Genomic DNA, 25361 nt, shown 5'->3' with positions numbered 1-25361 from the left:
GAGGAGGCTGGGAGGTGCTAAGAGCTGAACTAGGGAGGTAGCTATCCGAGGAGAGAGAAGGGCATGGATGAGAGAGATGTTGAAAAGAAAAGAATTGCAAGATTTGGTTACTGACTGGATGTGTGGGGGTGAGGGAGGGTAGGGAGTAGAGAAGGAAGCCAGAGTCAGGAGCCCAAATGACTGGACATTTGAGTGGAAGCCTCAACAGCAAAAGCAGTGTTTATTGAGAGGAGGGGAAAGAGAATGAGCTCTCTTTTGGATGGGTTAAGTTTGAGGACATCCAGTCCGAGATGGCTGACAGCCACTCGTTGGGGTGAGACTGTGGCTCTGGAGAGAGACTAGAGCTGGCTAGCGAGATTTGGAAATCATCTGCTGAGGTCACCAAGTTAGATTGAAAAGGGAGAAGAGAAGAGGCCTTGGGACAGAGCCTTGGAAGACACCCGGGCTTAGTGGGGAGGGACTTGGATGAAGATCCTGCAAAAGAGATTGGAAGGAGCAGTCAGACAGGTAGGCTTGGTGAATGGAGAACCCGGTGCCAGTGTAGCTGGACTGTTTAGTGTGTGGATGGGAAGAAAGTGTAAGAAGATTTGGGGGAGAAGGAAGGGGCCAGATTGTGTCACATGGGGAGTTTCTATTTGGTCTGTTTTAGAGGTAATAAAAAGCTGCTGGACTTTGTGGAGTGAAGAAGGGGGGGTCTCCAGCGGGTTAACATGATTAAGAAAACCACTTTGGCAGCCATGGGGTAGGTGAATTTGAATGGGAGAGAGACTTGAAGAATGGAGACAACTTAGGGGGATACTGAAATAGTCCAGGTGAGAGATGAACTGGGCAGGGGCAGTCAGTGGGTGAGTAGAGAGAAAGAAGGGCATAGATGCAGAGGTGGGGTCAACATGATTTGGCAACTGATTGGATACATGCTGTGAAGGGAGACTGAGGAGGGAGGAATGATTTAAAGGTTGAGAACTTGGGGTCCTGGTCACATAGCTAATATGTCAGAAGTAGGAAAGGTGCCAAGTCTAACAAACAACCCATCTCCCAGGCCATCATCCTTTTCAGTCTTTTTATTGTTATTTCTATGTTCATTAATTTTAGAACAATTTTTATTTATTCAGTCTTTTATGGCAAATGTTAAATGAGATTTACTTGATGAAGTTTGTGTTTTATTGGAAACAATGTATTAATACATTAAGAAATGAATTAAATGAATGCCTACCTTTCAATACCTGACACTGGGGAAAATAAAAAGACAAATGAACTTAGGTTCTTTTAGGGTTTTTTGCTCAAGAACCTTCTTGGACAATTGTCTTGATGACTTCACATTAAAAGTCTCTTGTTATCTTGGAGAAGTTGAACAATTTTGAGAGTTAGAAAGGGACCCTTGGTCTCAGCTAGGCTCAATTATTTGAGGACCTTCTTCCTGCCTATATAAATGGATGGGGATCCATTTTCTGATTGCCACAAGGATTCATTAATATGTATGCATGTATGTGTGTGAATATGCATATATGTGTGTGTTCACATTCTGAATTCTAAAGTGTTTCTGAAGAGCTTAGCTTTTACAAAAGTTAAATTAACTTTCCTCTAAGTGTGACTTTCAGTATTGGACATCTGACTAAAATAGACAGATATTAGAAATACTGAAATTGGGTGAGCAATTTGGACTTCTTCTATTGTGATTTTGTTGTACTGGTCTAATTTTTCCATTTATATGAATGGCACCATTTGCAGAGGCCCAACACTTCATGAGTATTTAAAACATTAAGCCTAAAATTTAAGGCTCTTACATTCTAAGTACTAAGGTGCTATGTCAACAATCCACATATTTTATTCGGCATCTATGTACCAGGTGCTTTAGAGGAAATCTACTATGACTACTAACTAGAGGCTATGATATTTTTACGTTGACTCTTTGAAGTAGATGCTGCTATCATCTCCATTTTAAAAAAATAATAAACATTTTATTTATAGTTTTGGGTTCCATTTTTTACCCCTTCTTTCCTCCCTTCCCTGCCCCCTCCCTAAGGTGGTAAGCAGTCAGATATAGGTTATACGTGTACAATTACAATGTTAGTAATTTTGTATATGAAAAACTTTAATAAGAGAAAAAAATTAAAGTGAAAAATAGCCTGCTTCAGTCTGTCCATCAGCATCGGTTCTTTCTTTGGAGGTGGAAAGTATGTTTCATCAGGAGTCCTTTGGGCTTGTCTTGGATCACTGTATTGCTGAGAATAGTTAAGTCATTCAGTTCTTTATCCAACAATATTGCTGCTTCTGTGCACAACGTTCTCTTGGTTCTGCTCACTTCACTAGACATCAATTCATACAAGTCTTTCCAGGCCTTCCTGAAATCATCCTGCTTGTCATTTCTCATAGCATAATAATATTCCATCACCATCATATGCCACAGCTTGTTCAGCCATTCCCCAATTCATGGACATTTCTTTGTATCATCTCCATTTTGCAGAAGAGGAAACTGAGCAATTAAGTACCTTGCCCAGGGTAATGTACTAATGAGTATCTGGGGCAGGATTTGAACTCTTGATCTTCCTGGCTTCCAACCCAATGCTCTAACCACTGAACTTTAGTTTGTAATACTGGTCTCTGCCATTGAGAAACTTACCGTAGTGTCAGAGAAAAGACATGAAAGTTACAGAATATGTGAAGGGGGAGGAGGGGCAGGGAAGGAAACATTTCAGATCTTAGCAGCATATGCACATTGAGCTTTCACTTCCTTTTGCACTGTTTGAATCTTCAGTCTTTACCTGCCTGCTAGATACATGTATGCCATCATTGCTACCTCAGCATATTTAAAACACAATTCATTATCTTTCCTAAAACCACTGGATTTCTCATAATCTCGTTTTCTGGAGACGACATCAAGTTTGGTTGGTTCTAAACTTGATCAAGAAATTCGGCTGACTGGAAAACCGTTCTCTCTCACCTAGCTTCTGGGTAGCCCAGAGGGCTTTATCTTACTGGGGGGTCAGTTGTTTTTTTTTTTTTTTATTTTTTGGTGAGGCAGTTGGGGTTAAGTGACTTGCCCAGGGTCACGCAGCTAGTAAGTATTAAGTGTCTGATGCCAAATTTGAACTCAGGTCCTCTTGAATCCAGGGCAGGTGCTCTATCCATTGTGCCACTTACCTGCCCCTGGGAGTCAGTTTTTAAATACAGTTGGTAGTTGTACCTCACCACATAGTACTGTCCAGTGTCTCTCTGATGGTAAAGGAATTCATTTCCCCAGACTAGTAATTCTTCTTGACAAATATCATGTCAACCCATAGGCACAAAGGAGGGGAAGGTTGGATTGGGGGCCTGATTTTTAGAGCAGATTTTAAGGGGAACTGATTTAGACATACTAATGATGATGGCCCCTCACGGGCTGTAGGTTTTAAATGGAGGAGGATGACAGGTAGCTTTTACCACCACAAAAATGGTGTGGAAGGACCAGCACCTCTTGTGCAGGATGGGCAGGTCTCCCTTTAAGAGGGGAGGGGAGACTGTTCTCAGGATCATCACTAGTTTAACTGCCTTGCTGTTTGAACCATAAAAGGCCAAGGTAATGGGCAACTGGTGTCAGAAGTTTTAGCAGAATTATAATTCACCTGTGGAAATACCTTTGTAACCTAAATGTTTGTTGATTGTCTTATTAACTAGGCAGGCAGGCACTTGCTGTGGTGAATGCAGAGGTGGAGGGGAGAAGCCATTTTATCTAAATTACTATCTTGGGTAACCTTAGGAATTGTTTCCTTATTATTCTTTATGATTAGCAATGTCATTTTTATTGCCTTTTGTGGTCCTCTGAACTAGGCCTGGCTCAGAATATTTGGCATGGTTGGCAGGGATGGCTGGCAAGGGTTTCCTCATTAATTTCATTGTGTGAAGGATTGTGTGGAAGAAGTGGCACCCAGTATTATTGTAGTATTGTTCACAATCAAGTATTACTTGGTTGTGAGTCTTTAGAAAAGCTGGATTGCCAGTGTAAGGAAAATGAAAAAAAGTTGCCTTTGAATATGACAAAATGAGAGGTAGAGGTGGGTGAATGAGCTTTGGATCTTTGAGGACCAGTACCTGGAAGGTGGATTAGTGCTTGTCAAAAGGCAAATGCAGGACAAACTAAGGCCACAGGTAGCAAATATGATCTCTGACTCCAAGGTTTCATCTGGAGATTATTCGATTAAACCCTGCAGGGATTAGGAAGAAAGAAGATGAGGAATGGGAATCCATGCTGGTGGGGGAATTATCCAAAGCCTCTCTTGGGAGTGACTTGTTCCAGAGGGAAGTCAGAGGATGGGTGGGCCAGTGAAAGCCAATGAGTCATTACCCCAGTGGTTACTGAGGATGTGGTCTAATACAGTGGTGCCAGACTCAAAACCAGGGTCCCCAAATTGTGTATAAGGATCCCTGTGGGCCACGTGTGGACTTAGTTTTAAAATGTAATAAATATTATCTATTATACTGTATTTTATTTACTTTGTTAAATATTTCTCAATGACGTTTTTTCTTTGTTAAATATTTCCCAGTGGTTTTTAATCTGGTTTGTGCCATACTTAGGAGTCTAGTTTTCTGAAGATGCCATAAATGTAGTTGGTTCTAAACTTGATCATGAAAGTAGTGGACTGCAGCTGATATTTCTGTTTTAATGGAGGCAACTCAGGGTTTTTGTCAGTTGTAGATAAATAGTCTTGGAGCATTTCTGGAGGATTTGCTCATCCTTCCAGGACCCTTGCATCAGGTAGTGGCTTCAGATAGGGGTGGCCTTTGTCTCTTTTTAGGTAGCTAACTTGGGATACTTGTCCTCACAGAGAGGAATTCTTTTTGCAGCCAGTTTACCATTGGGGACAGGCAAGAGAGGGTTTGTTGGTTTGGTGGGCACTGAATTTATGTCCTTCCTCATTTCCCGTGACTACCCTGTCTGCCTTTTGGACAGAGTCCCCCCTGAGTGGTATTAGGCTTTAACTATGGGCCTTTCCCCATCCACCACCGTACAGGGCTGGCTAAGTTTAACCAGGACATTGGGGCAGCCCCAGCAGCTGTCACAGCAATCAGGGCTGTTCACACAAATGGGCACTCTCAGGAGAATGGGAGAAGGCACAGTGCTTATTGCCATGTTAAATGAGTGGAAGAGGATGATACTCTCTCTCTCTCTCTTTTTTTTTTAGTGAGGCAATTGGGGTTAAGTGACTTGCCCAGGGTCACACAGCTAGTAAGTGTTAAGTATCTGAGGCCGGATTTGAACCCAGCTACTCCTGACTCCAGGGCCGGTGCTCTATCCACTGCGCCACCTAGCTGCCCCGATACTCTTCTGTAAGGAGCTTTTGGGTATGATTTTTCAAACATAATGTGAGCAAGATGATTGATGGTCAGCCTTTGGGGGTGTCAGTAAAATTATATCAGGGCGTCTTTGACCACAGCAGTAAAGGTCCTTCTGACCCATTGAGATTCTAGATATCTCTTAAAAGCTTTGGATGTTTGGACTTTCTCTCCTTCCATCTAATCTTTCATAGCCAACCAAGCTTTTGCATCCAAATTGGAGGTACTATTCGTCTTAGTCCCCCTCGTACAAGAGCTAAGGTTCTAATTGCAGGAACATCTAAGTCACTGTGGCTTGGGAAGGAGGGAGGGCATCAAGTATATAAGAGGAAGGTAGATATTGTCATTGGATCCAAGAGTATGTGGGGTGGGAGTGGGGATAAGGTTTTAAAAGACTAGAAAGGTAGGAAGGGATTTAACTGCCAGAGGATTTTATATTTGATCTGGAGGTGATCGGGAGCCACTGGGTTTTATTGGATAGGGGAGTGACCTGGTCAGATCTGGGCTTTAGGAAATCACTTTGACAACTGAGAAGCGTATGGACTGATGTGGGCAGACCCATTAGCAGGCTATTGCCCTAGTGCAAGTATGAGGTGATGAGGGCCTGCACCCAGATGGTGGCAGTGTCAGAGGAGCAAAGGCGTGGTGTATGAAAGATGTTGAGAAGGTAGAATCAACAGGACCTGTGGGCTGAGAGAGAAAGGAGGAATTGAGGGAGATGCCTCGGTTGTGAGCCTGGCTGGACTAAGAGCCTGTAGAAAGCAGGCCTGGACAGTTAAAAGTTCTTTCTTCACTTTGGGATCAGGACCAAAGAAGGGATTTTATATAGTTTCCCTCAGACATCACACACCTTTTACTGACCTGAATAAACAGATTAATACTCTTAGAAGAACAAGAGAGATTACAAACTAGGTCTGCCTCTATGCTGGACACAGGAGGCCTGATATTCTGATGTGAGGGCATCCTTGTCTAAGAAGTGTTGAACTATATTCCTTATGCCCAAGGGAGCATCTACTTTTGAAAGATCACTAGGATGGGACTGACCTGTCCCTGAATGTCCCTCTTCCTCCATCTCAGGGCAGCTAGATAGCACTGTGGATAGAGTATTAGACTTGGAATCAGGAAGATTTGGGATAATCCTTCCTTAGATATTAGCTGGGCAAGTGACTTAATTATAGCACCCACCTCACAGGGTTCTTTTGTGGATCAAATGAGATAACACCTGTAAAGTGCTTTGTAAACCTTATAGTGTCATATAAGTGCTTATTATTAAGAGTTTTGTCTTAACTTTGGTTAATGTTTATTCAGGGTATGGGATTACTCTGCCAGGTAAGCCTACTATTGCAGAAGCTCTTATCAGGATGTTACAGAAAATTTCCTTCTTCCTTCTGGGCACCTCTGTGTCATCGATTCTGATCAGGATCTGCATTTTAATGTGAAGAAGGTTCAAGGTTGAGTTCATCAACATCATACTTACTGAATTCTCACTCTCCCATATCATCCTCAGGCAGCTAGAATAGATTTTTAAAACAACTTCATCATAACACCCCAGATCATTAGAGTTGAATGTCCTCTCCTCATGAGGTTTTCCCCTTGCTGTCCCATGTATCACCTTGAGAGTCAGTTCGCAGGCTAGTACCACATTTTTGTAGTACATGATTGATGAACCCATTCTTTTTTTTTTTTTTTTATAGTGAGGCAATTGGGGTTAAGTGACTTGCCTAGGGTCACACAGCTAGTGTTAAGTGTCTGAGGCCAAATTTGAACTCAGGTCCTCCTGAATCCAGGGCTGGTGCTTTATTCACTGCGCCACCTAGCTGTCCCTGATGAACCTATTCTTGAGGATAGGGGAGGGTCAACTAGAGTTAGTTCTTCTTGTAAATTAGAATGGGTTAGTGAGGTTGGTAGGTTGGCCATGGGAATAAAAGAATTGAATAAGCCTGGACATGAGGAAAAATGATCTTTGGTTCACAGACATTGTTGGATCAGCCCAGGCAAGTGATTGAGGCCTTGACTCAGGCAGGTGTCCCAAAGGGTATTTCTCATCCAGGTCTTCCAGGAACTGATTAGTCAGGATTGACTCATTGTAGGTCAAGTCTTGGCTAATAACCTTCATCAAGTAGTTTGTCTAATACCATCCTCTAGAGCTTCCTGATTTGTCTGTTAGCAACTTTCTTTTGGTGGGTGTTATGGAAAGCCTGTCAGAATATTTCAGGTATTTTTTGCCTCCGGGAGAAGGCTTGCCCTCACTCTGAAAGCCATTTCTTTTTCTTTTTTTTCTTAAACGTTTTTATTTAAAGTTTTGAGTCCCAAATTCCATGGCTCCTTCCTCTCCCCCTCCCCATGCCCCAGAATATTACTGAGCTCCTCTTTCTTCCCCTTGTCCTGGATGAGTTCTTGGTTTTTTTGTGTTGTTGTTTTTAATGACTTTCAGAGCCTGCTTACTCTTGGTCTCTCATAGAAGGCAAACCTACTCAGCTTCTAGATCACTAATATCATAGACTTGGCATGCTTAAGTTAAGTGAGGCATGTGGCTGTGGGGTAATCTGCAGTGTTATTAACACCCCAATGGAAGCAATAGCAAAAGGGTCTCCAAGCTAAATTGTGACAGATTGTTCAAGTCATACCAGGAATTAGAGACCAGCAACTGTGATCTAAGAAGCTTGGAGTGCTGAGGTCAGTTTTTGTGGTGTTCTCTAGAAAGGAATCTACAAAAAGTGATAGCTTTGTTTCCTCTTTGACCATATTTCTTCCTGCAATTTTTTTTCTCGTTTTATTGCATTATTGTTAGTTATCTAGCATTACTAACATTATGACAAATCCTCGAGGTGATAGTAGACATCTTTTTATCCCAGTGTTGGAAGAGCCTCTAGCCTTTTTCTGTTACATATAATGTTAAGCCCAGGTTTTGATAGATACTATATAAGAAAGGTTCATTTATTTATATGCTTTGCAATTTTTTGGGGGGTGGTGCAATGAGGGTTAAGTGACTTGCCCAGGGTCACACAGCTAGTAAGTGTCAAGTGTCTGAGGCCGGATTTGAACTCAGGCCTCCTGAATCCAGGGCTGGTGCTTTATCTACTGCATCACCTAGCTGTCCCCCTTTGTAATTTTTTAAAAACAGAAATGGGTATTGTATTTTTAAAATTAATTTATTTTTTTGGCGGAACAATGAGGATTAAGTGACTTGCCCAAGGTCATACAGCTAGTAAGTGTCAAGTGTCTGAGCCTGGAGTTGAACTCGGGTCCTCCTGAATCCATTGCCAGTGATTTATCCACTGTGCCACCTAGCTGCCCCCATGGGTATTGTATTTTGACAAAAACTTTTTCAGCATCTATTGATTATGTTGATAAAAATCATTTGTTATTGTTATTCATATGTTCATTCTATTTATAGTTGTCCTTATTTTGAAATAATTTTTCATTCCTGATATAAATACAACCTGGTTATAGCATATTATCTTTTAAATATGTTATTGTAGGGCAGTTAGGTGGTACAGTGGGTAAAGCACCAGCCCTGGATTCAGGAGGACCTAAGTTCAAATCCAACCTCAGACACTTGACACTTACTAGCTGTGTGACCCTGGGCAAGTCACTTAACCCTCATTGCCCTGCAAAAAAAAAAAAAAAGAAAGAAAGAAAGGAAAAAGAAAAAAATATATGTTATTGGAATCTATGTGCTAGTAATTTACTTGATATTTCTGTACTAATATGCTTTAGGGATATTGGTCTATGGCTTTCTTTCTCTGCTTTATCTCTCCCTGGATTTAGTTATCAAGACCATATTCATGACACAGAATTTAAAAGCATTCCATCTTTTCCTATTTTTGCTTGCAGTTGATGTAACATTGGAGTTCATTATACACTAATATTTGGTAGAATTCACTTGTAAAACCGCCTGGTTCTGGAACTTTTTTCTTTGGGAATTCATTTATGGTTTACTCATTTTCTTTTTATGAAATTAAGTTATTAAATTTTTTTATTTCTTGGTCTGTAAATCTGGTTATTTGATGAGAGTATTCATCCATTTCATCTAAGTTATCCATTCTGTTGGCATATAATTGAGTAAAGTAATTCCTGATAATTTTCTTTATTTAATCCTTGTTGTGAATTCTGCTTTCATTTTTTTCTTAGTGGCTTTGGTTTCCTCTCTCTTTTAAAAAAATCAGATTGTCTTTATCTCTTAATAGTTGTTTTTCCTTAAAAAAAATCAGCTTCTAGTTTTTATGTATTAATTCAATGATGTTTTGGCCTTGAATTATGTTAATCTTTTCTTTGATATTCAAAACTTCTATCTTAATGTTTAGTTGGGCTTTTTTGAAGGTTATCTCCTGTACTAAGTTGTTTATTTTCCTTCCAATTCTTTCCTGTAGTGTTCTCATTTAATTCATAATAGCTTTTTATTTTTCATTTTCTGTCTCCAAGCAATTCTAATAGACCTGTGGCCAAATTATTCTTTTATTTGAGGCTCTGCCCATAATCACAGTGGAGTTACTCTCTTTCCCTATCCTTCTGTCTTGAATGTCTCTGAATCCATACAATTTAGTGTCTTCTGTTTATTTGCATTTCTGACTTTCCTACCTGAATTGGTACTTTTTTTCTTTTCTTTGGCCAGGGCCGGGTTCTGAGTGCTTCTGCACACTTGGATGGGATGGTAGGCCCGTTTTTGTTCCCCAAATATATTGGGTCCTGCCTGTAGTCCTCCTTTCTGCAGGTGACTGCTGCTAGGCCTCAGGCTTACTAATGCCCTAGGGGTATATACACGGATCAAGGCCATCTTCTGGACCATTGGAGGTAGCTCCTGTCAGCTTGCTGCAGACTTTTATAGCCCTTATTGTTGGGAGACTGATTACTACCCTCTAGGTAGGGTCTGAGGAACTTGGCAGTTTGGGGGGCTTATGTCACCCCTCCTAGGCCCAGACCTCTGTGGGTACTTAACTTCCCTTCGACTTCCTGGTTGGAACTAAAAGGCCTCCAAGGGTCGTGCTGCCCGACCCCTAGTTCATGTGGCTGGGCCCTGAGGTAATGCTCAAAAGCTTCTGGGCAGCACCATTTGCCCACCTGGGCCAGGTGGAGGTATTTACTATTGTATCTTCATCATGATTCAGTCTGGCCCTTTTTTATTTGATCTTTTCTGGAATCTGTGTGAGAATTGGACTATTCTGTTCCTCTCCATTTTGCCATTTTGACTGGAAGAGACACTGATTTAATCTTCCCAACCATAGGCATTATTTTTGAGAATCTATTTGGGATTTGTTATACATTGGCTGGTTTAGGTCCTCATCTGCTTTAACATCAACTAGATGAGAATGATTTGTACCTTGTTTTTATCTACAAAAAAATCACTGAAAAGCTCAAATAACTGGAGTTTTAAATTCATTTGTTTATTTTAGTGGACTAAGGGACATATGATACACAAAGCAGGAGTTTATAAAAAAACCAGCCTTTGGGGTTTATTGTCGGGTGAGTACAGATTCAGTGTTATCTCAACAGTTACATCTCTGGGACTATTGTGGAGCTTGTGGGTCAAAGCAGAAAGACTGTTGGACCAGAAATCCAGAGAACAGGATCCTCTCATCAAGTGTTTCTTTTGTAGTCTCATTATTTTAAGAACTGGCATGGAGGCGTGACCTGACTTCCCAGTTTAAATGGCCAGTGGTTGTAGGAGTTTTTGCTTCCTTCCTGCTACTGCTTTGGATTTCCCTCTTCTCTTCCTTCTCTCCTTCAGGAGTTGTCTGGTTCCTAACCAGACATCCCACCCCCACTTAACCCAAAAGGCAAAAACTCAGTGTTTGTGTTGTCATGAGTGCTGGAGAGGGTGGAAGGAAACGGAGAGAAAACCCTTGGGATTCGTTCTTGAACCTCATGAATGGGGCTGGCTTTTTCTGCATCAGTGTTGGGGTTTTTTAACAGGAACTCCAGCCTCATTAGGTCTCCTCACCTAGAGGGAGACAGACTCTTCTCATCCCATCTCCAGTGTCACCACACTAATGTAGATGATCAGACCTTTGCTTTTGGAAGATTGATTTGCTTGGAAACCTTCAGTGGTTTCCCATTGCCAACAGACTAGTGGTTGAGATGAAGTACCCAGGTAGCCTGAGCCCAAGTTTTCCCCAAACTAGAGATGACAGCACAGGGTGTTAGGGCCTCACTTCTAGACCACCTAGTTTCCTTCAAGGCTCATTTCAGGTGCTGTCTTCAATATCATATTTGTGATGACCTTTTGTGATGACCTTTTGTGATACCCACCTGAGGCACGGTGGTGGGGGTGAATTATCTTGAGTAAGCAAGAGTTTATTGTAAATATAAATGTAGATTTATACAAAATATACAGTTAGGGAATAAATACTCAGCCGACAAAATGGTTCATAGATTCCTCTGGTGGCTAAGTTTTCTGGTCTAGAGCTTGCAGAACACTTTCCTCATAACAACTCTGGGAGGTAGGTAATGAAAGTCTGATTATCCCTATTTTCTAGATGAGGAAACAGCCTGAGAGAAGGTAAGTGACTTGCCCAGAGTCATCTAGTTAATAAACTTCAGAAGGGGGATTTTTTTGTTTGTTTTTAATTTTGGGACAAGGCAGTGAGGGTTAAGTGACTTGCCCAGGATCACACAGCTATTAAGTGTCAAGTGTCTGAGGTCGGATTTGAACTCAGGTCCTCCTGAATCCAAGGCTGGTGCTTTATCCACTGCTCCACCTAGGTGCCCCAGAAGGGGGATTTCAAGCCCAGTTTCCCCTGACTCAAAGTAATTAAACCAGCACCCTCCTCTTCCTATTTAAGATGGTTCCATTGACAAAAGTTAGTTGTTGTCTTTGCACATTTTCTGGGCCACGCTGCACAAGAATAGGAGAGCAGAGAAAGAAGAGTCCAGGTAAAACTTATCTCAGGCATTAGCTGAGAGTTTTGGTCAGCAGATGGTCACCTTCTTTGATCAAAGGGGTTTTCAAAAAAGAGTTTTAAAACCAGCTGTAAGAGGTCTGCCAGCACCTCCCAGCTGAGAAGGAGGAAGGCAAAAGTAGATTTGAAGCCAAGAACAGGTTTGTGCAACATGATGAATTAATTAATAGATACTAGTATAAGCTCCAGCTAATTTGTATTCTGATAAACAGGAATTGTATGGCCAGGTGGCACTGTGGATAGAGTTCAAGCCTGGAGTCAAGAAGACTCATCTTCCAGAGTTCAATCCGGTTTCATTCACTTACTAGCTGTGTGACCCTGGGCAAGTCACTTCACCCTGTTTGCTTCAATTTCCTCATCTGTCAAATGATCTGGAGAGGAAATGGAAAACCACTCCTGTATCTTGGCCAAGAAAACCCCAAATGGGGTCATAGCTGAAAGCGGTTGAACAATAACAGTCACAAAACAAGAATTTGGGATAATAGCTCTGCGGGCACTTGGAGTTTTATGAAGTATTAAGTTATCATTTTACAGTTGTGGGGATTGAAGATCAGAAAAGCTGTCACCATATTATTGCTATCTCTCTGGAATTCACAAAGGCCCTGAGCCAGAAGCTATACAAATCCTTTCTTTAAAGATAATGTAGAGCATATGGCCAGCTTGATGGTTGAATACTAGCTTTCTACCACCTTCTCCAACCTCAAAAGCAAGGACTTATGTGTCACCTTTAGAACAATTACAGCTGAATCCACAAGATAAGAAGATAGAACTCTCTGCTCTGTAGCACCACTCCCACCACCACCAGGGTAAAAACCTTATGAATGAATGCCAGAACATTTTAATAATTAATATTCCCAGCCTCAACTGATTCACCCAGGGTACTGCAGTGAATTCAAGCAAGCCTTCAGATGTGTGACTTCGGGTCTGGCTGTGCAGACGCTCCACAGCAGTGGTTTTGGTCAAACCAACTCCCCCAAGCCTGTAGAGAGGTTGTTAGATGCTGCTTCTGCCCCACCATTTGATGAAAAGAAGGAAGGTGGATAGAAAACTTGGGTAGGACAGAAGACTTGCTGCTCATGGTATGCAGAGCTATAGTTTAGAAGACAGCAGAAAACTGGGCCTCGGGGAAAAGGACTGAAAATCCAGGTGGGACCAGCCTTCTGCTTGCAGAGGTTACTTGGGGCAGGCACCCATACTGGTCATTCTCCATATTTTCCAGCATAGCAGCAGCCCAGAACTAGGAGTCTGTGCAGCTAATGAAGCTCGAGAGATCGAAGACTGAGGAGGATCCCCAGAGGCCAGTGTCAGGGGACAAAGTTGTAACCCCAAGTATATAAGACAGAGAGTCTGAATACAAATATAGCCTACAAGCAAATAAACCAGTCAAGAGGATTGGAAGCTGGGTATCACAATGTTTAGAGTTCTGGGCCTGAAGTGAGGAAAACCTGAGTTCTTACCCAGCTTCTAACACTTACTAGCTGTGTCACTCTGGCAAGTCAATTAAAACTCTGTCTGCCTCAGTTTCCTCAATTGTAAAATGGATATCATAATAGCACCTACTTCACAGCAGTGTTGTAAAGATCAAATGAGATATTTGTAAAGTACTTAGCACAGTACCTGACACATAGTAGGTGTTTAATAAATGCATATCTTCTCCTTCCTTCCCTTCCTCATCCTTCCCTCTCTTCCTTTCTTCCTTCTCTTCCTTTCTTCCTTCTTTCCTTCCTTCCTTCCTACCTAATGAGAACTTTAAAAAAATGCCCCAAAGCCCATTGAACAACTATTATACTGTAAAGGAAAAAGAACTAATATTACTTGAAAGAGAATTCTGTGGACAACCTCATAAATCATGGAACAATAGGAAGAAACATCACAAAGATTCAAAAGAGAAATACATATCTTAGAAGAAGATATTCAGGATGAATCTAGGACAGAAAACAAAGCTTTCAATGCAAGGGTTAAAAAATATAAATAGCAGAGTAGGAAAAATTGAATACATGATGGAAAAATCTATCCAAAGAGGTAGTCCCTTTAAGAGAGAAAAAATAAATTTGAAACACAAAATACTGAAGTAGAGGAAGTTTTGCCAGAAGAGAAACAAAAGGTAAAAATGTGAAAAGAATATGAATACTCTAAAGATAACACAAATTAATATTATAAACAAAATGTTGGAAAAATGCTTCCAACCCTTCAAAGACTATATTTATCTATATATGTTTGCACTCTGGAAGCATTTGTTAATGTATAAAAAATTACTCTGGTAATTACAAGTTAACTTATGTATATTCATTAAAACAGTCTAAGAGAATAACAACTGATTTTTTAATAGCACTTTTAGGTTTACAAAGCATTTTTCATACATTTTCTCATTGGAGTTTGCCATATTCCTGTGAGGCAAATACCATTAGCATTATTATCCACACTTTTCAGATAATGAAACAGACTCCAAGTGGCTGAGTGACTCACTTATGGCCGCCCGGCTTCTAAGTGTCAGAGACAAGATTTGAACCCAAGTTTTCTGTCCAGCCGTCTTATGCTTTCCCCACTGCTCCCCAGTACCTCCTTCTTTCACTAGTTATTTTTGTTAATTACAAATTATTTTACATGCTCTTTTAAAAATTGCTTTAAATGCTTGAAAATAATAAAAAAATACATTCCTTTCATCATTGTTCTCAATTTGGACTTTTTACTAAATCAAATCAGCTTTCTTCAAGTTAGTTGAAAATAATGTTATCTTTTTTTTTTTTTTTTGCGGGGCTGGGGGGGTTAAGTGACTTGCCCAAGGTCACCCAGCTAGTAAGTGTCAAGTGTCCGAAGCCAGATTTGAACTCAGGTACTCCTGAATGCAGGGCTGGTGCTTTATCCACAGTGCCACCTAGCTGCCCCATGATGTTATCTTTAACAGATCATTTTCTGCATTTGAGTACCCCCTCCTCTGGCACATATCTTAGTCAACAGTTCAGTGAGATCTTATCGAATATTGTTTTGTTTTGTTTTGTTTCTGCTTTGGTTCTTGTGAACCAGCTTCTTTTCCCCCAGCCATCCATCTAGTTCCGACCATTATTAGGGCTTGCCTAAATGAAAACCTCCTATCTAGTCTCCCAGTGAGATACTGGCTCAAAATTTTACCATACCAATTTATACTATACATTGCTATCAGACTGCCATGATCAGAGCTTTTAGTTTAGGTCATTTAGTCTGCTTAGAAACCTTTAGTCATTTCCCGTTCCCTGCAAAACAAAATCTGAACTCTTCAGCCTGGCATTTGGGATTCCCTACATGAGAACTGCAAATCCCTCGTCCCGTCTTCTGCCCTACTGTTCCCTTACCCATTTCTCCTGGAGTGTGTTGGGAATGTTTTCTTTTCTTTTTTGGACAATGCTTTTCACCTAGACTGCCTTTCTCACTCATTAGCCTTTCTTCGTACTCTATCGCCACCCCATCCTTAAATGCTTTATTCAGCACCCCCCCACCAGATAAAGCCTTCTCTGATTTGTTTCTCCTCCCCTTCTGGTCCCCTTTCTCCTCTGAAGCTTCTAGCGCTGTTTGCACAGCCCTCATCCTACTTGTCCTCTTGTTGGCTGCCATTCCTCCTGAATCCTCTTCTCTCTTGGCTTTCATAACACTGTATTCTCCTGTTTCCCTTCATACCTTTTGGACCTTTCATACCTTTCTCCTGCTCCTGCTCCCCCACCCCCACCGCATTTTTTTCTCTCAGTGACCTCACCTGTTTCCATCTCTCGGAATGTGAGCCCCAAATCTATATTCAGCCCTAGTTTCACTTCCTGAATTCCAGTTCCGCAGGCACACTGCCTACTGAACAGCTTTTCCTAGAGTCCTTAGAAGCATCTCAGTTCAGTACTTCAAAAATTCGGTTCATGCTCCTCTTCCAAATTTCCCCAAATTACCACCATCCTTTCAGCCATCTAGGTTTGTGTAATCTCAGAATGATCCTTAACTTTTCCCATTCCCTCATCCCTCAATATCCAATCAAGTGCTGAGTTATGCAGGTTCTACCTCTGTTTGTTCCATGAATTCCCTTCTCTCTAAAAGCCACCGTCTTAGTTCTGGCTCATTTCACTTCTTGGCTGGACCATTCTATCAGCCTCTTCATTGGTCTCCCTGCTTCCAGTCACTCCCTTCTCCAATTTATCTTGCTCATTCATAGCTGCCAAAATCTTCAGTCATGGACACCCCTGTTTACAACCTTCAGTGCTTCCCCATTGCCTCTAGGATAAAGTACAGATTCCTTAGTGTGGAGTTTAAGGCCCTTCACAATGCAGATTTCACCTACCAGCATGTTATCGGGGAAGGAGTACTGGGTTTAAAACCAAAGGATTTGAATTTAAGTCCTGACTCTTGGGCTAGTCACTTAAATGACTCAGCCTCAGTTCCCTTACATGTAAAAGGAGGGCATTGTTCTTGATAATACCTGTGCTCCCCTTATAACTTTCACCTTAGATCCTATGTGCCTTTTTTTCAGCCTTATTTCACATTTCTCTGTGTTCTAGTCAAACTGGACCACTACTGCTTCCCCAGGATTGACACTTTTTCATCTGTGTGCATGGAATTTCTAGGTAGCCCATGTTTGGTATTCCCTATTATAGAGAACTGCACAGGCTGTCTTTGTCCCTTGTTTAAATATACTCTTTCCTTACTTTTTTCTGACAATCTCTAGCTTCTTTCAGCGTTTAGCTTAGGTGCTACCTCCTATATGAAAACCTTTCCTAAGTCTCCCTCCCTTCTTCCTCCCCTTCTTGTGTTCATTTTTTTCAAATATTCATAAATTGGGGGTCATAGTTGTGTTAAGCCATTGACTAGATTTACTTATTTAATGCCCTGTGTCTCCCCCATCCCCACCACCATACACGTTCTATTTTTTTTTTTTACAAGATGTGGGTGTGACAGTATTATTTGAACATCTGAGCCCTTTAAGAGTCTGCTTTTTTGGAAGAAGAGTGACTCACCCTAGCGGAAACCTTAATTGGAATCTAAATATCCTAATATTTCTTTCTTTCTTTGTCCCACACTGGTACTGAAAATTGCCACTTGTAATTTCTTGTTGAAAGCCTTTTTGTATTTGAATAGAGAATAAACATGTGTGCTAGCATGTTTGTGAAGGAATGAATAAAAGGTCAATGATCTGCCAAGTGATGGATAGGTGGTGTTTATAGTCAGGCTTTCTTTCCTAGCTTTTGGTGTGGGACTGAAGTACCCAGGAAAAGGCGTTTGGGGAAATGATAAAGCCTGGGGGACCAGTGTGTACTTCTGGTCAATTTCACTGCTGAGAATTGTGTCACTATCGCCTAGAGGAAATAGAAGCAAATCAAAGAGAGGGCCAGAAGATCCTTTCTGTCAGAAGGAATGTTATTTCAGCCCTTTCTGTAGCCTGAGTGACCAGGCCAGGACCTGGCCTACAGGTAGGGGCTTCATAAATGTGGATTGTTTTGAAGTGCTCTCTCATCTCTCTGCCTTAGCTCTTGGTGGAAGTGGGCTGGTTCTTCAGTTGGACCCTTCGATCCAGCCTAGGTATGAGAAAGCATCTTCTGCTTATGCTCTTTTCCTCCTCATTTCATATTACTAAAATACTTTCCTCCACTAGGTCCTCTCTCACCTCATCTTCTTGCCAAGGCAAACCTCCCTGCATGTACATTTTACCCCATTTCATCCTGTCTCCTTCAGCAGATTGTCCCCTTTATCATATCTACTTTTTCATTAATCTTCAACTTCTCTCTGCCTCCTGGCTGCTTCCTTATTGCCTGCAAACATGCCCATGTTTCTTCTGTCCTATACCTTTATTTGATCCTTCTAGTCCAAGTATCTGTCATCCTATATCTCCCCTTGTGTAGCTAAATTCCTTGAGAAGGCCATCTATAATCAGTTCTTACTTGTTTTCCTCTCATTCCCTTAACTCTGCAGTTTGGCTTCTGTTCTGGTTTAGCTGAAACTGCTCTCTCTAGAGTTGCCATTGATTTCTTAATTGCCAAATATAATGCCCTTTTCTCAGTCCTCATCCTTGACCTCTCTGTAGTTGTTGACAATGCTGATTACCCTCTTCTCCTTGTTTCCCTTTTGTCTCTCGATTTTCATGAAACTGCTCATGCTTGCTTCTTCCCCTATCTGACCATTCCTCGATGTCCTTTGCTGAATCTTCACCTAGTTTGTGCCTACTAAATATGGGTGTCTTCCAAGGCTCTGTCCTGGGCCCCCTTCTCCCTCTATACTATTTCAATTGGTGATCTTATCAGCTTCTCCGTATTCAGTTGTTATCTTCTTGCATATGATTCTCAAATCTACTTACCTAACTGCTAGCAGACTTCTCATTGGGCACCTTAAGTCTAACATGTCCAAAATTGAACTCATTTTTTTTCTTTTTAGAAATTGTATATTTTTATTTAGCAAAAATCCACCTTTTTCGGGGCAGCTAGGTGGCGCAGTGGATAGAGCACCGGCCCTGGAGTCAGGAGTACCTGAGTTCAAATCCGGCCTCAGACACTTAACACTTACTAGCTGTGTGACCCTGGGCAAGTCACTTAACCCCAATTGCCTCACTAAAAAAAAAAAAAAATCCACCTTTTCCCCTCCCCCAATCCTACTCTAATTGAAAATGAAAGAAAACCAAAATCTGTTATAAGCAAAAACAAGTGTCCACACTGGCTTCCTTCTTATCTCCCTAAACGTCTCATTCAGCATTCTGAACCCCTCATCTTTTGATGAGAATGTAGGTACTATGTTTTATGATTAGTCCTCTAGAATCATGGTTGGTCATTATGCTTATCAGATTTCCTAATTCTTTCAAAGTCGTTTGTTCTCTACCATATTTTTGTCATTGAATAAATTGTTCTGGTTCTACTCTCTTCACTTTGCTTCAGTTCATACAAATCTCATTTTTCTGAAACCATCCCCTTCATCATTTCTTATAGCACAATTGTATTCTATCACATTTATATATCATAATTTTTTTAGCTATTCCCCAATTTATGGACAACCCCTCAGATTCCCATTCTTTACCATCTCAAAAAGAGCTATAAATATTTTTGTATAAATTTAGGTATTGTTTTTCTTTGGATTATTCCCTTCCTTAATTTCCCTTCCTTCTAATTTCCCTTTGCTTCCTGTCTTTCTGTTGAGTGAAGTGTATTTCTGTACCCAACTGTGCAGCAGTGTGTGTATCTGCTATGAGTTAGATAGGCTTTAGTGGGCTGGTTTGGGAACCCAAGTACCACAGAATTATTTCTCTAGAAAGCTTGAGTCTGAGTTCCAAATAAAACCAGCTCCTATATATAGAAGCTTTTGGAACTTTGGGAATCCAGCCTCGTGTTTCCATTGGACTTTGATTGCAGAGAGGATGATGTATATGCCTGGTCCTGGGAGCTTTTACTGTTAGAGAAAAGGTAATTTTAAAATTAAAATGACAGTCTAGCTTGAAGCTGGGTTTATTATCATTTATCCCATTTCATTGCTGAAGTCTGTGCTGTCTTTTTGAGTTTCCCGCTATAAGTGGTAGATAGATAAATGTTTATGTTCCTTGGTAAAATGTAAACAACTTAGGCCTGTTATTGAATTGAGCAGCATGACAAATGAATGGTTCACCTCGTAAAATATTGATAGTGGACTTTTAGAACATTAGGCAGGGCAGGAAGTCTTGAGAAGTACTTTATTACAGTCTTATATCAATCTAATAATTTAGTTATTTTAATATGGCTTTAAAATATAAGTGAGCATTGATGTTTGAGTGCTAAGGAGATTGAATGGATTTGTCCACTACTCCGTGAGTTGGCTAAGCAGTACACAGATAGTAAAAATTGCACATACACACATATGCACAACCAGAATGGGTCAGGACTAAGGTCTTCCATCTTTAAAAAAAAGAATAGAAGTTGGGAGGGGGGCAGGTAGGTGGCACAATAGATAGAGCACCAGCCCTGGACTCAGGAGGACCTGAGTTCAAATCCGGCCTCAGACAGTTGACAACTTTCTAGCTTTGTGACCCTGGGCAAGTCACTTAACCTCAATTGCCTCAACAACAATAACAAAAAGTAGAAGTTGGTATTGGATCCTAGGAAAATATTGAAAGATCAGTGAAAAAATTTTAGGAGAGGACTCACTACTTTAAAGGAAAAACATACTAATGATTAGTAAGGCTAGAATTGTTTAGGAGGATTTGTCCATCTTTCTTGTCCCTTTTCCCTAGTCACCTGACTGGAAGGGTTTATCTGAGTCCTTCTGACTTCCAGTGTATTATTCTTTCCCTCTTTGCCATGTAACCTTTAGCCTGGTAGAGCTCTTCTGCAGTGGTGTATGGGTGAACTTTTCAAAGGAGACCCAAGTGAGCTCTGGTTCTCAATGAGCTGGAAAGGGTGGGATTGGCTGTCCAGCACTGACTTAGGCACCCTGATTGTGGATATTTTCAGGGGAATGGTAGGAAAGATTTCTGAACTGCTGGGAAAGGAGGGGACAACTAGGAAAGACTTAGAGCAAAGGGAAGTCACGAAAATTTCTTAGGCTTTCAAATGGGTAAAAGAGAAGAAAATGAAGTTGAAAGAACTGAACTTTGTGGCACAGCACCTTGGTTTAAATGGCAGCTCTGCCACTTATACTCATTGAATGACCTCAGGCAAATCACTAGGCCACCCCCCCACCCCTTTTTTTAACCTGAAAATTGATGGGGTTAGAAATTGATGATCTTAAAGTTTCCTTCTAGCTCTAATTCCTATGATCAGGTAAACAATTACGATGCAGACCACTGTATTTAAAGACCATTTTTACTGGCAGAAAGTGACTGAAACACTGAGAATTGTCCTTACCGTCTGAGTGGCAGAAAAATGAAAGGTTGCCGCTGTCACTTTCCTTCTGTAAAGCTATCATGTCAGTTAAAATGCAGTCAGAAAAAAAAAAAAAAGCTTTTGCTATGTGGGGTATTTTTCCCTCTTATATTAAAGTCAATGATTAGCATTTCTAGAAATAACATCATGCAGTGTTACTTGTCCTGCAGTTTCAGAAGTTTAATCAAAAAACTTGAGTGCTTAAAAACTCTAGCAGAAATACATGAATATGTTGGAGCTAAACATCTTTAATTGCTTAAAAAATACTATATTCATTTTATGTAGAGATTTCAAAGCAGATTGGGAAAAAGAACTGTTAGCTTCTGGCTGTTGAGTTGTGCATGCTTTAATAACTTCAGATATTTTGTTTTCATCTTTTTAAATCAGCTTAATCTAGATTCAGTTAAATTCTGGATAAAGGCAAAAAGGAAAGTTGAAAAAAAAAAAGTAATGTTGCAGGCAGTATGTCTTAGAGGAAACAGCATTTCTCTGGAAGTCAGAAAACCTACCTAGTTCAAGTTCTGCTATTAATGAACTCTGTGACTTATCTGTGCCTTTATCTAAATGGACGTCATTTCTGAACTTGTGCTGCAGGGGCTGACCTTGATGAAGTGTGAAGTTCCTTCTAGCTCTAAGGTTCCGTGTTTCAATAGGTAAGAGCCCCAGCCAGCTTCATTTCATGTCTTTTGACAAGATGACGTACTTTAAAGAGAAGATAGGGCAACAGGTAAAAATGAATGTTCTGTTTTATATAAATACTATCATTAAATGTTGGACTGGTAGTGGAGAGGACCACTCGATCTGTTAGCACTCTCGAAATGGGTATCTGAGAACCAGTTCCCTTCAGAGAAAAAAAGTCTGTTCATCTGAAAGAAAGCCTTTCCATCATACCTTGTAGTTCTTAGAGCAGAGGGAATTTAATTTTCTTTTTTAGTTGTTGTTCAGAAAACTACGCCCACCGGTGAAATTCATTTAGATTCTTAGGCTTAGGGCTTGAAAAAAATGCCAAACTTGTCTTAGGGTTCCAAATCAGACTTTCTGGAGAAGAAGCAGATCACTAGTCTCCTAGTGTGAGTAGCCACAGACCATCTCAACAGACCGAGCAGCTATGATTTGCACTGGGGCAAGAGAGGGGTGGGAGTGGCCTAGATGAGTAAATTCCATAAGTGGAAAAGGAGCCCCTGGGGCTGGTATTCCATTTAGTTGGTAAAAGCCAAGCGAGGACATCTTTGGCCTAAAATGGCCAAAGGACTGAGTTTCACTTCAATCCAGTGTAGTGAAGAGAGTGGTTTTAGAGTGAGCCTCACAGTGTGTAAAAGAATAGAATAACAAGGAAAGAAGAAAATGGATCAGAAAAGGCAGTTGTTAATCCTAATGTTTGTCGTGAGTTTTGAAGGGAGAAGGATATGGAACAGTGAAAAAAGGGAGGCAAGATTAGTGAACATTTGGAGTGAGGTAATAAGCAGGAGTATCTTTGCTTAGAAAGGGGACTCTGGATCACCCCCTGGGAGAGATGGTAAAAGAGGGGTTCAAGAGCATGCCTCAATGAGAGATGAATAAAAGGAGGACTGTGGAGGGGTGAGAGCTTAGCTACACTTCGATAACACTATTTTTTGACTTCTTCCAACAACATTTGTGGCTCAGGAAAAGAGAAGGCTTTTCCATGATGAAGGTGACTGTTAAAGATTAAGGCAAAAATAGTGGGAAAGAGAAGGGGCCAAAGGCTTCAAGAGTGGAGTCTCATCCCTTGTTTAATTGTCAAGATCCAGATTGTAAAGGGATGCATAGTCTTTAAAGAAAAACCATTCTAAAGTTAAAATCAGAAGATAGAAGGTTTGTGAAATAAAGAAGAAGGAATTTTATTAACAATAGTGTGGAGATGTGCTAGCTTTGCCAGCACATATACTAAAATTGGAACAATAGAAGATTAGCATGGCCCCTGTGCAAGGATGACACACAGTAGTATGGAGATTACAGGGTGCACAACAGAAGAAGCGGGTGAAAGAGCATAGAGATTGAGGGAGGGGTAAAACTAGAAATGGGGCAACTAGGTAGCATAGTGAATAGAGCACAGGGCTTACAATCAGGAAGACTCCGAGATCGAATCTGGTCTCAGACACTTACTAGCTTTGTGACCCTAGGCAAGTCACTTAACCCTGTTTACCTCAGTTTCCTCATCTGTAAAATGATCTGGAGAAGGAAATGGCAAACTACTTCAATATCTTTGCCAAGAAAATCTCAAAATGGGGTAATGAAAAGTCGGATATGACTGAAACGACTGAACAACAACAAAGAACAGAATTACTATAGAGAATATAAGGATAGGTAGCAGGGAAAAGGGATTGGGGGCAAAAAAAAAGTATTTTTTTAAATGTAATATTTTATTTTCATTCAATTATATGTTAAAAACAATTTTTAACATTTTTTTAAAAATTGAGTTCCAAATTCTATCTCTTCTTCCCTAAGACAGTAAGCAATCTGATGTAGTTTATACATGTGCAATCATGTAAAATATTTCCATATTAGTCATTTTGTACAAGACTTGAATTAAAAAAAAGAAGGAAAGAAAGGATGAAAATGAAAAATAGCATGTTTCAGTCTATATTCAGATAGTATCTGTTCTTTCTCTGGAGGTGTGGATAGCATGCTTCATCATGAATCTTTTGGGATTGTCTTGGATCATTGTATCACTGAGAATAGTTAAGTCATTCACAGTTCATCATACTATATTGCTGTTAATGTATAATATTCTCCTGGTTCTGTTAACTTCACTTTGCATCAGTTCATGTAAGTCTTTCCAGGTTTTTCTGAAATCATCCTGTTTGTCATTTCTTATAGAACAATAATATTCCATTACAATCATATACCACAGCTTGTTTAGTCATTCCCCAATTCATGAGCATCCTCTTGATTTCCAATTCTTTGCCATCACAAAAAGAGCTGCTTGAAATATTTTTGTACAAATAGTTCCTTTTCCCTGGGGGGGCAGGGAGGGGGGAGTGGAGTCTTCATGATGGAACAGCTGTTAGGGTAAACAGGATATAGTCCAAAATAAGAAAACTTTTTCTTCATTTTCCACTTTTGGAAGTGGCTTATGACTCTCCTCCTGGACTGAAACTGCTTTTAACTACAGTTACCAGATATTTCTTAGTTGTTAAAAATGATGTTCTTTTCTAAGTCCAGTTAGTTTTTACCTCTTTGTAGTGAACGCTGACTGTGCTATCCTCCTGGGTGTTGGCTCATCCCTCAGTTTTGTGACCCTGTTCTCTCTCCTGCTGCTTTTCCAGCTGATCTGACTGACTACTACTCAGTCAACTTTTTCTGGGTTCATCACCCATGTAGTGCCCTGTATGAGTGGGTATACACCAGAGCTATGTTCTGGGTCCTCCTCATTCTTTATACCCTCTTAGTCATCTCATCAACTTCTACAAGTTCAAAGATCATCTCTCTGCAGATGCCACCCCAAATCTTTTATCAGTATTTCTTCTGAGCTATAGTCTCGTATTATCAACTGCCTGCTGGACATCTCTAGCTTGGAGTTTGATAGGCATTTTCAACTCGGGTAGAATGAAATGTTCTACTTTTTATTTTAAGATTTATTTGACTTATATAATATTTTGAAAGCTATTTTATTAAAATAATTTTCGTGTTGAAGAAAAATATCTATGATATTTAAAATGAAACTTTAAAATTTTTGTTTTATTTAACTAATAAACAGTACGAATGGTTTTTTGTTAATAATAGCATCCTGATGTGGAGAATCAAAAATGGTCCACAATTTTTTTCTAACATGTTAAATTGAGAGTCAGTGTTAGGGGAGAAAAAAGGACTGGAATTGGAGTCAGAGGCCCTGGGGAGCCTCGCTCTACTCACCGCCCTTTGCTCATCTTGTAAAATGAAGAGATTGGACTGCATCTCTCTGGTGATCGCTCTAGGGGTAGGGAGGTCACTGCGGAAGAGATTTCTGAGGTCACAGCAATCTTGCCCTTCCCAGTGACTTCAAGTATCTTCCTTAATTAGCTTTAAGAAATGAAGCTGCGTTTTACTCATTTTCCAATTTTGTCACATACCAAATTTTAAAAAATTAAAACACACTGTTTGGAAATATAGATGTTTTCTATTTAGAAAAACCATCTTCTATAAGGTTATGTCAAACAACTACACTTTTTGTTTAAAAAAAATTGATGAAATTGTATGCCTGTTTAATGATTTAAAGCTTCCTTAATATAAATTATAAAATATAAACTCAATACATTTGGATTTTTATATCACAAACATACAAATACTTTTAACATCATGAAAATTGAATTTTAGATGGGGAATAACA

The 25361-nt window shown here is 40.3% G+C and overlaps 1 protein-coding gene and 1 non-coding gene across 4 annotated transcripts in view; both read left to right on the top strand.

Annotated features, from left to right (window-relative positions):
* The window catches only part of FAM126A (family with sequence similarity 126 member A), a 102576-nt gene that overhangs the window by 9037 nt on the left and 68178 nt on the right, over positions 1-25361 (top strand). Inside the window, exon 2 of one of the 3 annotated variants that reach the window (XM_043968263.1) lies at positions 21629-21687. The exons of the other annotated variants lie outside the window; for them this stretch is intronic. The gene's annotated coding sequence lies outside the window, so the exon portion shown is untranslated. The remainder of the gene's footprint in view (positions 1-21628; positions 21688-25361) is intronic. 3 annotated transcript variants of the gene reach the window in all.
* Positions 22916-23018, top strand: LOC122730219. The gene has a single exon (XR_006353422.1). It is a non-coding gene; the product is annotated as a U6 spliceosomal RNA (small nuclear RNA).

Source organism: Dromiciops gliroides, chromosome 5 (assembly GCF_019393635.1).
Source record: "Dromiciops gliroides isolate mDroGli1 chromosome 5, mDroGli1.pri, whole genome shotgun sequence".
Taxonomy (NCBI): domain Eukaryota; kingdom Metazoa; phylum Chordata; class Mammalia; order Microbiotheria; family Microbiotheriidae; genus Dromiciops; species Dromiciops gliroides.
The sequence above is the reverse complement of the archived record's forward strand: the minus strand, read 5'-3'. Positions and strand labels throughout refer to the sequence as shown.